Here is a 13,511-nt window from a genome sequence, read left to right as displayed (position 1 = left end):
ATTTCCGTGCGGCTCCAGCTTTTTCCCACTCTCCTTTTCCAAATGCTGCCCCTGCAGCTGGTTGGCTTCCTCTGCCTTTTCTGCGGCCCCTCTGGATGTGGAAGAGGCCTCCTTGAGCTGCCGGACTGTTTCCCGCAGCTGCTTGGTAAGGAGGCTGAGCGTATGCGTCTTGTCCTTGAGCCGCTCCACCTCCTCCCTCATCTGCTGAGAGCTTCTGCTCCTCAGCAGGCAGTTCTCCTCTCCAAGGAGGCTGCATTGTCTCTGCAAGTCCTTCAGTGCCCTCAGCAGATGGGCACTCTGCTCCCGCAGCTCCCTGTGCTCAGGTGGGCAGGCCTGTTGTTGCTCTGCAGCCTGAACACCCGCTTCTGCTACAGCCCGACGGCAGGCTGGCCTTTGCCGTGTGCGCGGCCCAGCGGCTGCAGCCCTGGCCCCGTTGCAGGAGGCGGGCGGCTGCCCCTGTCCGTGCTCCAGGATGTAATGCAGGAAGCGTCTCCTCTGCTCCTGCAGTTCGCGCTGGAGGCGCAGGACGTGGGCGGCCTGCTCTGCACAGGGCTTCCTGCAGAGCTGCCGCTGGACTTCCTGCTGCAGTCTGTGGGCCTCTCTGCTGCTCTCGCCACTCAGCAGCTCCTTTGCTAGCTGCCGCAGCAGATCCCGTACCTGGCGGTTGGCGTTGTTGCACCGCTGCTGCAGCCGCTCCTGCGTCTGGCGGAGCTGGGCCTCCATCTGCAGCAGTTGGCGGATGTCCGCCTCCCGCTGCCTCTGGCTCTGCTCCCGCAGGCGCTGCAGCTTTGACGCCCGCTGTCGCTCCCAGTTGGAGCGCAGTCGGTCGGCCAGGAGCTGCCGCTCCCGCTCTGCCGCCTCCTGCAGCTCACGTCTCTCGACAGCCCGGCGGCGCTGCATCTCCTGGGAGCGGAGCCGCTCGCCCTCCAGCTGGGCCCGCAGCGCCTCCAGCTCCCGCCTGTGCTCTTCCCGCTGTGCGGGGCAGGCAGGGGGCTGGGCCGGGCCCCGGCGCAGAGAGGGCTGGCAGCACTTTGCCTGTCTCTGCGGCATGGTCGCAGGGACCTGAAGAGACCCTCAGCCTCCAAAAGCTGTGGCCGAAGGCCGCTGAAAGCTACTCTCCTTCCTGGGGCCTGCAAGGACAGCTGCCCCTGGCCCCGTAGCGCCCACTGCCTCTTGTCCCTGTCGCAAGGGTGTGCAGACAGTGAATGCCGTGGGGGGGTGCGCCCACAGTCTTCTATGCTGTGTGCCTGCCTGGCACGTAATGGAGGGTGGGGCAGCGGCCTGCAGTGCTATTGGGCAGTGCAGCCTTCCGGCCTAACTCACAATGAAGGGAGGGTGGGGCTATAGGGCGGGGCGGCCTTCTGGCCCCAGCTCAAAATGGAGGCTGAGGCACGGTGGCTTCAAGCTGCGTTGGGTGGCAGAGACGTCGCGGTGTTGGACAGAACTGCCTTCCGCAGCACTGGGCTGTGTGCATGACCTTTTGTGGTGCTGGAATATGTGGACTTCTCTGGCACTGGAGAAGAAAAGCAGGATGCCATCCAACTCATTGTGATTTCCATTTCGATTCCCGTAAAGGAACTATCTCACCATACCTACCAGCCAGTTAAAGGAAGCTAGTTGCAGGCGTACTCTGCTTAAGGAGCTGCTGGGGCAGATGGCCAGGCTGTCACGAGAAAGCAGCAGCCTGAGGTGCTCCTGGGAATCTCTGAGGGAGACGGATAGGAGGTGGTGTTGTGGGAATCAAATGTTGTTTCTGCATTAGAATTGGATAATATTTATATTTCGTGAACTCCGTTGTCATAGTTCTTTTGGGGAGTCCTTCTACTTAACTTGGGGAAGATCTCAGGTAGTTTGCATCACTTATCGTCTAGCCAAATCTTCCCAGGAATGCCCGCTCTGTATATAGGTGTATATATGTATATTTTGTCACACACATTGCAAGAATATCCTGCACGAGATCAAACCGGAGAAGGCTGGACCCTGTGTGGGGCTGGTGCTGCAGTCCAAAAACTGGGGTGGAAAGACACTGCTTTGAAGGGGTTGGGTATGCTCAGCCCTTTCATCCCCCAACATGTATTGCCCCAGCCCCAGCTCTCTCAGCCTGTCCTCACAGGTGAGGTGTTTGATCCGGAAGTGGTGCGCGCACGGTCCTGCTCCTCTGCGCAGGCACCCCGCCGATCTGCGTTATGCTCGGTCCTCCGGGAAGTAGTGCGCATGCGCCGTCCAGCTTTCCAATAGCATCCATTTCTTCGAAGCCCTGAGATGCAGGTGAGCAGGCAATACTTGGACCGCCGGCTCCGCGACACTATTCTCTCTTTTCCAATCCAGAATGCTCCTTGTCTATTTCCTCGGGCGGTTTTATGCCCCGGTCTGCTTCCAGAACGTACTGTCTAGGCGGACCGTGCACCCGCCGCTTGCGCAATGAGGCGACGAAAAAAGCGAACGCGTAGGTGCGTGCCCGAAAACGAGCGTACGCCGTAATCCGCGCGCGAGAAGCGCATGCGCAGTGCCGTGCCAAGGCGGCCGCACGCGCAGTTCGGTGACATGCTTGCCGCATGCGCACTGCAAACGATGGCGCATGCGTTTTGCGGCCGTGAGGAGAGCATGCGCATCGCGGTGCCGAGACTGGCGCATGCGCAGAGCGGTGCGAACGGTCGCGCATGCCCAATGCGCTCTTGCAGCTGGCGCGTGCGCAGAGCACTTGGCACATGCGCATTGCGGGGCACAGACAGGCGCATGCGCCGTGGCGGGCAGAATCCGGCGCATGCCCCGTTCGGAGCAGAATCCAGTGCGCGCGTAGTGGTGTGTGGTTTTTTTGTTTTTTTTTTTTAAACCACTGGCGCATGCGTTGTGCTTTCTCATGAACCGCGCGTCCGTACTCCGTGCTGTTGTCTCGAGAACCGCGCCTGCGTAGTGCGGTGCCTAGAGAGACTGCCGCGTGCGCAGTGCCTAGATTCGCACGTGCGCGTTGCTCTCGCGAGACTTGCTTTTCCAGGAACGCTGCGGTGCAGAGCTGGGGCTGGAACGGGACGTCTGCTCCTCCACCGCGGCGGCAAGCACGTTGGGTGCCACGAGGCGCTGAGAGGCAGCCCTGAGCCGACCCGGTCCGTTCCCGGGTGGGCTCGGGCATAAAAGGGCGGAAATAGACGAGGGGCATCCTGGATTAGAAGGGGAGAATATCGCTGAGCCGGCGGTCCGAGAATCGGCTGCTTGCCCGTCCCCGTAGTGGTTTGTCGAAACAATTGCTATCTTTCAGTTGACGGGCGCGTGTTCGCTATTACCTGGAGGACTGATCACCACAGAGAGTGGCGGATTAGCTGCGCAGAGCGGTTAAAACGCCACTTCCGCGTTTCTACGCGCATGCGTTATACCGCTTGCCGGCCTAAGCAGCGGGCAGCGGCAGTTCCGCGCATTGGCCACGAGGTGGCAGCAGAGACCGCGGAAAGAACTTTTCTGACGGATTGCCGGGGACCCGCGGCGCAGTCCCTGGCGATTCGTTCTCTCTGTGTCTCGTAATGACGGGGGCAGAACACGAAGTTAGAAGTGGAGGGTGTGTGGGGGGAAAGACGAAGAAAAAAGAGGGAAACTTCTCCAAACCCAGGAGAGCTGTGCTAAGTGCTTATAAATAGCTGTAAAAAAAGAGGTTTTTTTTTTTTCCTTTTGCCAGCATCCGTTGCATCTTTTCTAAATGTTCGCATTACCAAAGTGTAACTGCCCAGCAAATTTAATGATAACGAAATTAAAGCCCGTTGGCAGAAAGCACAGGGCCGTATTAATGTTCACGCAGCTTCTGTCTTCTTTATACTTTAATGTATTTTTTTCCAAGGGCCTTTCTTCAACTCCAAGTTTCATTTTTGGCTTTTTATGACCCCACACATCAACCCCGTGTCCCCACATGTCCCCTCATGTCTCCTCACCTCCCCCCACACTACCTGTCCCCCTTTGCTCCGTGCCCATGTCACCGTGGGGTTGAGGGCAGGGTCAGGGATGCCTGTGGGGTGCGTGGAGTCCTGGGAGAAGTTGATGGCTGTGCGCAGTGGGGTGATGGTGTCCTCCGCACACGGCTGTGACAGTGGGGTGGGGGTAGCGCCCCACAGGTGGGGGTCATTGCCCCCAGAATGGGGCTTGTGCCCCACACACGTGGGCCGCTTGTATGGGGAGTGCATTCTGGAGATGATCTGTCTTTTCTCCAAATCTGCAGTGACTTCAGCAATCCCCTGTCGTGCCGCAACAGAAATGGGGTCCTGCAGTACGTCAGTGATCTCTGACTCGAGGAGTGCAGGGGCTGCACGAAGTACGCACTCTACAGCCTCCCGACTTCTTTGGGGTTTGGGATCGATGTTTGAGCCAAAGGGCTTCACGCTGCCATGCGGGCAGGTGCCAGGTTCACCCACTGAGGAACCAAATCCTAAAATAATTTCACAATGGTCTTTAATTGCTGTGCAAGTAGATGACACAGATTTCTCACTGGGGAGCCAAAGCTGACCCTGGCAGTTTGGCAGACAGCACTCGCTCCATTCACACCGGTAGTCTCAGCCCTTTTGTTGCACATGCAGCTTCTCAGCATCTTGCTGTATCAGTATGGAAATCTGTGCTCCCCTATTTATTAGAAATGCCACCAATTGCCATTGAGGACAGACTGGAATCAAAACATGTGGACCATCCTAGCTTGTCCATCGATAACCCCCTCCCTCCCCCCTTGCCCAATTGGCTGCCAGTCATTACTTCATTACTTTTTTTTTTTTTTTTTCATGCTTTTATGGGAACTTTGAGATCACAGCCTGAAGCAGTGACGGAGCACCTGGTGAGGGGTGTAGCCCTGCAAGCACAGGTGGAAGCAATGCACCTAGAGAACCAGATGAGGCTGAGCCTGGCTCCAGCCCCTCCCTCTCCTCATTTAAGGGCTGGCAGCCCCAAAGGCAGGGTTTCTTCCTGGAGACTGCCTCCTGTGGATTGTTGGGTGAGCTCTGGTTCTTGGAAAGAGGTAAGTGATCCTTTCTTTTTTGCAGGGTTTTGGCTTCTGCCTTTCTGTGGGGATCCTAAGTTGGTTTAGAGTAGCTATGTCCGCTATGCCTCTCCTTATGATGCCTTCCAATTGTTCTCTGAGGGGAGTGAAGGGGTTATCTGCTTTTCTCTGAATTGGTAATGAAGAGACTGACGTTCATTCCTCTCTTTTACTCTTATCTCATGCCTGGAATGCTTCAATCAGCCCCAAGGTAATGCTGGTTGGCTGACTGAGCATTGCAACTCTGGAAACGCCTGGAGCTAATGTGCTTTTCTGTAAAGAGATTCTGCATTCTCCAGGTTTCCTTTGCAACTCTTTTCAAGCCCAGTACCTTCTTGTGAAGTCTCCGTTCCTCTTTCATGACTCTCATTGCACAATCATCGACCTGGGACTCCAAACTACCACACTGTCCCAACCTATTTTATGACACGTTCCCTCTGTGTCCTACTTGTGTCTTTGTGTTCTCCCTGTGTCCTCTGCCCCTGTCCCCTCTGTGTCTCCTCTGCCACGGATTAATTCCGCCCATGCTGAGTATTGTTTAAGGGCGCGTATTTAAATTATGCTCCGTGTCTCTTTGGATCCCGTTCTGTTTTGCAGCTCGATGGGGTTTAAGGGTTTCTGGGGCTCCTCTAGTTAGTGGTTTAAGCACTGTGAAATCTGTGGAGCAGATAATGGAACGCCATGAATCCCTTGTTCATGCATCGCTTGTATGCAGGTGGGTTTGGTGATGGCTGTGGGACGCTCACTTAGAGATGGAATGGGGGTCACAAGGGGCTCGCCTTGCTCCCTGGGGTTTATTCTTCCAGCCCAATAAGCTACGTGGCTGGTGATAGAGTGAGGTGCGTGTATCAGGCTGGGACCTGAGCTTAAGAAAAGCCCCAGCCCCAGTGGCCGTTTTCTTCATCCTCGCTTAGTGTAATGCAGTCTCCACTACTTGAGCATACTGAACACGAGTATTCTGTTCCTGTTTTGTCTGGTTCTCTCCTAGACCTCCCTTACAGATTTGTCAGTAGTAACAGATGTCAGGGCACAGTTCTCAGAGCACGTTGTGGCCGACCACCCCAGGGTCCTAGGGTTCTTTCTGTTTTTATGGCAGATCCGGCTTCGTCTTTCTAGGAAACAAAGGATTGTCTTCTACTGGACCACTTTGTCTGGATCACCCCAGATATCTCCATCCCAATTGTCAGGGGATGCTGTTAGTTTCCTAGTCTGTATGATACCCAACCTCCCCACCCCTCTTCCTTCCATCCCCTGGCCCCCATTCAATAGCTAGCTCTGCCGCTGTGGGACCCACCAGTGTGATGAAGCAGTACCTCTGGTGTGCTGAATACTGGGACTGGCACAGAGAGGCTCTATGGCTGATGTGAATCTTCCCGACTGGACTACTTGGTGAGTTTCCCCGGAGCTGTTGAGCACACAGGCTTCCCCACCTACCCTGGTTGCTCACCATGCCATCGATGTCCTTTGTGGACATGGCTTCAGGTATCATACCAGAGACTCCTTAGAGTCGGAAGCGACCATTTATGATGATCTAGTCCGACTCACCCACAATGAACAGGGACATTCACAGCTAGATCAGGTTGCCCTGCGTGTCACCTTGGAAGGGACAGGGCATCCACCGCATCTCTGGGCAACCTGGTCCACTGCGCAGAGTCACAGAAGGTCCCGGGTTGGAAGGGACCTCGAGGATCGTGGATCTCCAACCCCCCCCCCCCGCCACATGCAGGACCACCAACCTCCCCATTTCATACTAGACCGGGCTGCCCAGGGCCCCATCCAACCTGGCCTTGAACACCTCCAGGGATGGACGGGGCATCCACAGCCTCTCTGGGCAGCTGTTCCAGCACCTCACCGCTCTCTCTGTGGAGAACTTCCCCCTGCCATCCAACCTAAATCTTCCCTTCCCCAGCTTAAAACGTTTCCCCTTGTCCCTTGCTATGAAGGATATTTTCCTTATATCTAACCTAAATTTTCCCTCCTTCTTTCCTTTAGCTCCCCTTTGGGTATCGAAAGGCTGTTACCAGGTCACCTCGGAGCCTTCACTTCTCCGGGCTGAACAGCCCCAGCTCTCTCAGCCTGTCCTCACAGGTGAGGTGTTTGATCCTTTGGTTTTTTTTTTTCTTGTGGCCGTCCTCTGCATGTGCTCCAACGGGTCCATGTCTCTTCTGCACTGAGGGCTCTTCATATGGACGCAGTACTCCAGGTGAGGCCTCTTCAGCACAGAGCAGAGGGGCAGGATCACCTCTTTTCACCTGCTGACCGCACATCTTTTGGTGCAGCCCAGGATGTGGCTGGTTTTCCGGGCTGGGAGGGCACTTTGCTGGCTCGTGTACAGCTTGCCATCCACCAGCTCTTTTGGGACGGGCCTAGGCTCAGCCCTTTCATCCCCCAGCATGTATTGGTAGTGGGGGGTTCTTTTGTCCCAGGTGCAAGACACTGCGCCTGGATTTGTTGAAGCTGATGAGGTTTGTCTGTGCCCGCTGCTCAAGCCTCTCTGGGTCCCTCTGGTTGGCGTCCCATGTCACTGCTGGCGTGTCGCTGCTCCCCACAGCTTGGTGTTGTCAGCAAGGTTTCTGAGTTGTGGCTGATAAGACGACTGCCTGGAGTGAGTCAAGCATCCTTCAGCTTGAACCAGGTCCAAGTGTGCACAGCAAGAAAGACATGGCCTTCATCAAAAGACCACCAGATGACCCTGAGAGATACCTCGCATGTGTAAAAGAACTGAGACCTGAGGCTAGAAAAAATGTCAATCCTACTGGGGACTCGCTGTAATAACCCAGCCTTTTCTTGGACTTCCCCCAGACGGCGAGCTCGGGCTTTACAGGCTAGAGGTGGAGCTAACACAGAGACCTCTGGATTTTCAAAAAGGAACAAGAAGGCTGAGAATCGGGTGCTTTGTTTGACGTTTTTACTGGCTGTCCTACTTAAGGATTCTGCCTGTCCATAGGCACGTTTGGTTGGTTTGGCTGGAACTTAGGAGCCTGGTGCTTATGCCTTCGGTTCTTTGTGATACAGAGCTGCGCCCTTTGCTGCCCAGGCCAAATGCACGTGTTGTTGGAAGAGATTACTCTATGCATTTTACTTTTTTTTCTTTAATGCTTTTAAAGAGTGAGAGTGGTATACGCCTTCAAGCAGGTAACATATGAAACTTGTTTGTTTGTTTGTTTTCCTTATGCATACCTCGCATTTCATATCAATTCTCCCTTTGGGTCAAAAGTAGACCAAATCCTTGAAACCGTGCCTGGGAATCCCACTGATATTGAAACAGTTCAGCAGTGGTGCCCATGGTCAGAACGCCCTGCGGCGGCAGATCCTGGCATTGACTGTGAGTGGAAGAACTGACAACAAATCGCTCGATATCAAAATTGACCCGGTGGATATTTACAAGCGCCGGGAGACCCAGACGGGATCTCAGAGTTGCATGGCCAGGTACAGAAGTTGTTTTACTGGTGGTTTTTTTGTTTGTTTTCTTTTGCAACGTTAAGGATTGTTAATCATTCCTCACCATCCTTGGCTTCACTGCGCCCTCCTGTCCAATTGACACCAGCTTTTTCATCACCTCAGTTGCCTTCAAAAAAAAAAAAAAAGCATGACAAAATCAATTTGATGATGACGTTATTTATTTATTTACCGATATTCTTAAGCACTTAGCAGAGTTTTGCTGGGCATAGAGAAGTTTTCCTTGTTTTTCTTCGTCTTGTTCCAACTGACGTAATTCTCTCCTCCCTCAACCCCGACCTAACTGCGTTTTTCCTCTGCCCTCACGAGAGAGAAGGAGCGGAGCGCCAGAAGCTGCGGCGCGGCTCCGCGTCAGTCCAGTCGGAGCTGTTGTTTCCGCGGTCTCTGGTGCCCCCTCGTGGCCAATCGGTGGAATTGCGGCCGCGTATGTTCGGTGCCGCAGGCAGCAGTACGCATGCGCGCAGGCACGCGGAAGTGGCGTACGTACGTTCTCATCGCTCTGCGCAGCGAATCTGCCGAGCTTTGTTAGGGTTAGTCCTCCAGGCAACAGCACGCATGCGCCAGAGAACTCATAAATAGCTTTCAAATCTACCAAGCCCTGAGATGCAGTCGAGCAGTCAATTCCTGCTGGCTCAGCAACGGTTTTCTCTCTTGCTGTCGGAAGTGCTCCTTGTCTATTTCCTCCGACGGTCTGACGCTCGAGCCTGCCTCGGGAACAGGCACATGCGTAGTGCGGTGCGGAGGGTGGCGCTTGCGCAGTGCAGCGTCTAGGCTTGGGCACGCGTAGTGCTCTGCCGAGAGGGGCGCATGCGTAGCGCCGAGCCGCTACCGGCACATGCGCACTGCAGTGCCCGGGCTCGCGCGTGCGCGTTGCTCTCCCGAGGCTCGCTGCTCGCGGGTTGCTGCCGCGTCGGTGCTGCTGCACGCCAGTACCGCGACCGCGACTCTCCGAGCTGCTCGCGTTCCACTGCCGCTGGGAGGGCTTTTAAACGGCTGGGGGACGGTGCAGGGCTGGGGGTGGAAAGGGACTTTGCTGGTTCACCGGGGCGGAGAGGAAGTTGGATGCCACGAGGCGCTGAGGGGCAGCTGTGAGCCCAACCGGTCCGCTTCCGCGTGGGCTTGGGCATAAAAGGGCGGAAATAGACGAGGGACATCCTGGATTAGAAGGGGGAGAATATCGCTGGGCCGGCGGCCCGGGAATCGACTGCTTGCCCGTCCCCGTCGTGGTCTGTCGAAACAATTGCTGTCTTTAAGTGGACGGGCGCACGGTCGCTATTAGCTGGAGGACTGATCACCATAGAGAGCGGCGCATTAGCTGCGCAGAGCGGTTAAAACGCCACTTCCGCATTTGTACGCGCATGCGTTGTGCTGCTTGCGGGGCGCGGCGACAGACAGCGGCAGTTCCGCGCATGGGCCACGAGGTGGCAGCAAAGACCGCGGAAAGAACTTTTCTGACGGGATCGGCCCGCGTTTTTCTCCCCTGGCGACCCGTTCTCTCTGTCTTGTGATGGCGGGAGAAGAGCGCGAAGTTGGAAGCGGGGGCGTTGTGGGGGGAAAGACGAAGAAAAAAAGAGAGAGACTACCCCAAACCCAGGCAAGCTCTGCTAAGTGCTTATAAGTAGCTGTGAAAAAATAAGTTCTTTTTTTTTTTTTTTTTTCTTTTTGCCAGCATCTGTTGCATTGTTTCTAAATGTTCACAGACCAAAATGCAACTGCCCGGCAAATTTAATGATAACGAAATTAAAGCCCATTGGCAGAAAGCGCGGGGCCATATTAATGTTCACTCAGCCTCTGTCTTGTTCCTACTTTTAATGTATTTTTTCCCAAGGGCCTTTCTTCAACTCCAGGTTTCATTTTTGGCTTTTTATTCTTTTTTATGCCCTAAAATGGGTAGTGTTAGGCCCCAGCAGGTCTACGCAGGCAGTCACAGCACAGAGTTGCTGTTTTGAGATTAGTGTGGACCATTACAGCGTTTCCACAAAGACTAACGAAAACTGCAGTTCTCCACCTAAGTTTGCAGATGGAAAAAATTAATTCACCTGCATAGAACGAATCGATGCGTCACAGCTGCCATCGGCAAGATGGCCCGAGAGCTGTGCGGGTCTATCAGGCTCAGCTGCAGCTTTTCATCTTTTCAGCTGCCCTTCTCTGGTCCTCCTGCAGCTGGACAGATAGCCCACAAGGGCACGGGGTATACGCAGGCCCTCCCCAGCCAGCTGCGGCAGGCGCTCCTTTTTTGAGGATTACTTGTTCACATACCCAGTTTCCAGCTCATTCCCTTTGGAAAGCTTTTCTTGCGCTCCATGTTACTAGCGCACAATAGAAGTTAAGCCAGTTAAGCCTCTCTCAAGCCCAAGGAGTCCAATGTGCAAGTGTTTTTTGTTTGGGTCTGTCTGTTTTTTTTCCGGGTGTAGGGGGCAGGGGGTGGGCATTTGAGATAGCTGAGCTGTGTGAAAAAAGTCAGTGTCAGAAAGGCCTCTCTCTGATGCCAATGAATATGTCGTTTCCTAAAGCCTGGTCAGTCTTCTCTGCTGGTTGCAGAGAGTTGAGCTATTACGTATGGCCAAGACGAAAGTGTAATCAGTGAAATAGGTGGAGTTGCTCCTTCTGGTAATTTAATGCCTCACCGTGGTATAGGGCGGATGAATGCTGGCTTTGTACCAAAGCACTTGGTAACCCTGAGATTCAAACCTTAATGCTTTCCAGCAAATTTATATTTTCAGGTAGTGCCGCAGAGATGCGGTGACTATTGTTCACGTATTTTCACGTGTCACTGATTACATGGGTTTTCGAAACAGGCACAGCAGAAAACTATTCTCATTGACCGGAATGATTTCTAGTAGGATTCTGTTGTTTTTGCCTCTGGGCCTTGTGTTAAAATAGTAATTTCTGGGGGCTGGCAGGTGCTATCAATATCAGAGATGGGCAAATAAGGCATAAATCTGTGTCCTATAGTAAGTTGGATATGAGCGAGCCGGGTACCTTATTATGGGAAATTGTAAAGCTGTTTTTCTAGGAATGGTGCAGCTGTGTCTCAGTTGTGTGCGCAGTTGGTGTCTAGACTAAAGGAGACTTGTTAAGCGCTCTGCTGACACGTAGGGATGGATGGAAAATTACAAGAGGGAGCTTGAGCATGTATGTATAGAATGTAAGGACCTGCAGTTAAGGATTTGGATTGGCACCTGAGTCCGTGCCTTCAGATGATGCAAGCGCTATGCCTTATCACCCAGTGGAAACGGTCAAAGAGCTGCTTTGGGACAGAATGTTTATATTGCTCAGGAAGTGTGGCCTTCCAAGGTACTTCAGGTATCCCGAAGAACAGAAGCAAGCAGTAATGATTCCTTTCTCTCTCGATTCCAATACTTGTAGGTAGTGCGCTTGAGAAAGACTTTGGAGGCTTTCCTCAGCCTCTTGCTTTCCTCATACCTTTACAAAAGCGGACTGCCAGAAAACAAGAAGACTTCACACGTGCGTTTTGAGTTTGGTTATTTTATGGTGTTTTTAAATTTTTTTTAGATTTTTTTCAGTCCAAATGTAGTAAATTCCCAGTCATACAAGTGATAAATTTTCAAGGTCTTTGTGCCGATGGACCATGCTTCAGTTGAACATCAAGTGGAGCAGGAGGTATTCTTCATCTATGTGGATGAAAATATGGAATCTTGATGGGATGCTGCCGTATTATGGAGAGGAATCTCCGCATCCCCCAGGCTCAGCCAATACACGGACACAGATTTCTGGATGGTGACCATCACTTTCTGCCACCGCTCCTGCTGCCTAGTTGCTCGTCATCGTCGGTATCCAGCAGGAGATCACGAAGCTGTGGAGGCACAGTCGTATCCAGGTCATCATCTGAAACTTCTTCCACCAGATTGGAAGGGACCAGTCCTCTTGTGCCATCCGTCAGCTCTCCCAGAAACCAGCCATCTTCATCTACGTCTCCGAAGATGTAAAGGTATTGTCCAGCAGTCAGTGGAAGCTCGTTTTCTGGGTCCTCATTAGGGCCCTCAAAAGGATTGTAGCTGTGACGAGCTATGAATCTTCGAATTAGTGCTGGTGATCGTCTGCGAGAATGCAGGCTGCAGCTTGCCATCAGCCACCCTCCCGACTTCTCCAGCCATTCCTGTTCTGGATTTCCGTGCGGCTCCAGCTTTTTCCCACTCTCCTTTTCCAAATGCTGCCCCTGCAGCTGGTTGGCTTCCTCTGCCTTTTCTGCGGCCCCTCTGGATGTGGAAGAGGCCTCCTTGAGCTGCCGGACTGTTTCCCGCAGCTGCTTGGTAAGGAGGCTGAGCGTATGCGTCTTGTCCTTGAGCCGCTCCACCTCCTCCCTCATCTGCTGAGAGCTTCTGCTCCTCAGCAGGCAGTTCTCCTCTCCAAGGAGGCTGCATTGTCTCTGCAAGTCCTTCAGTGCCCTCAGCAGATGGGCACTCTGCTCCCGCAGCTCCCTGTGCTCAGGTGGGCAGGCCTGTTGTTGCTCTGCAGCCTGAACACCCGCTTCTGCTACAGCCCGACGGCAGGCTGGCCTTTGCCGTGTGCGCGGCCCAGCGGCTGCAGCCCTGGCCCCGTTGCAGGAGGCGGGCGGCTGCCCCTGTCCGTGCTCCAGGATGTAATGCAGGAAGCGTCTCCTCTGCTCCTGCAGTTCGCGCTGGAGGCGCAGGACGTGGGCGGCCTGCTCTGCACAGGGCTTCCTGCAGAGCTGCCGCTGGACTTCCTGCTGCAGTCTGTGGGCCTCTCTGCTGCTCTCGCCACTCAGCAGCTCCTTTGCTAGCTGCCGCAGCAGATCCCGTACCTGGCGGTTGGCGTTGTTGCACCGCTGCTGCAGCCGCTCCTGCGTCTGGCGGAGCTGGGCCTCCTTCATCTGCAGCAGTTGGCGGATGTCCGCCTCCCGCTGCCTCTGGCTCTGCTCCCGCAGGCGCTGCAGCTTTGACGCCCGCTGTCGCTCCCAGTTGGAGCGCAGTCGGTCGGCCAGGAGCTGCCGCTCCCGCTCTGCCGCCTCCTGCAGCTCACGTCTCTCGACGGCCCGGCGGCGCTGCATCTCCTGGGAGCGGAG

The sequence above is a fragment of the Phasianus colchicus genome, unplaced genomic scaffold (assembly GCF_987193195.1).
Source record: "Phasianus colchicus unplaced genomic scaffold, bPhaCol1.hap1.1 HAP1_SCAFFOLD_51, whole genome shotgun sequence".
Classification (NCBI taxonomy): domain Eukaryota; kingdom Metazoa; phylum Chordata; class Aves; order Galliformes; family Phasianidae; genus Phasianus; species Phasianus colchicus.
Note: the sequence above shows the minus strand (reverse complement) of the source record.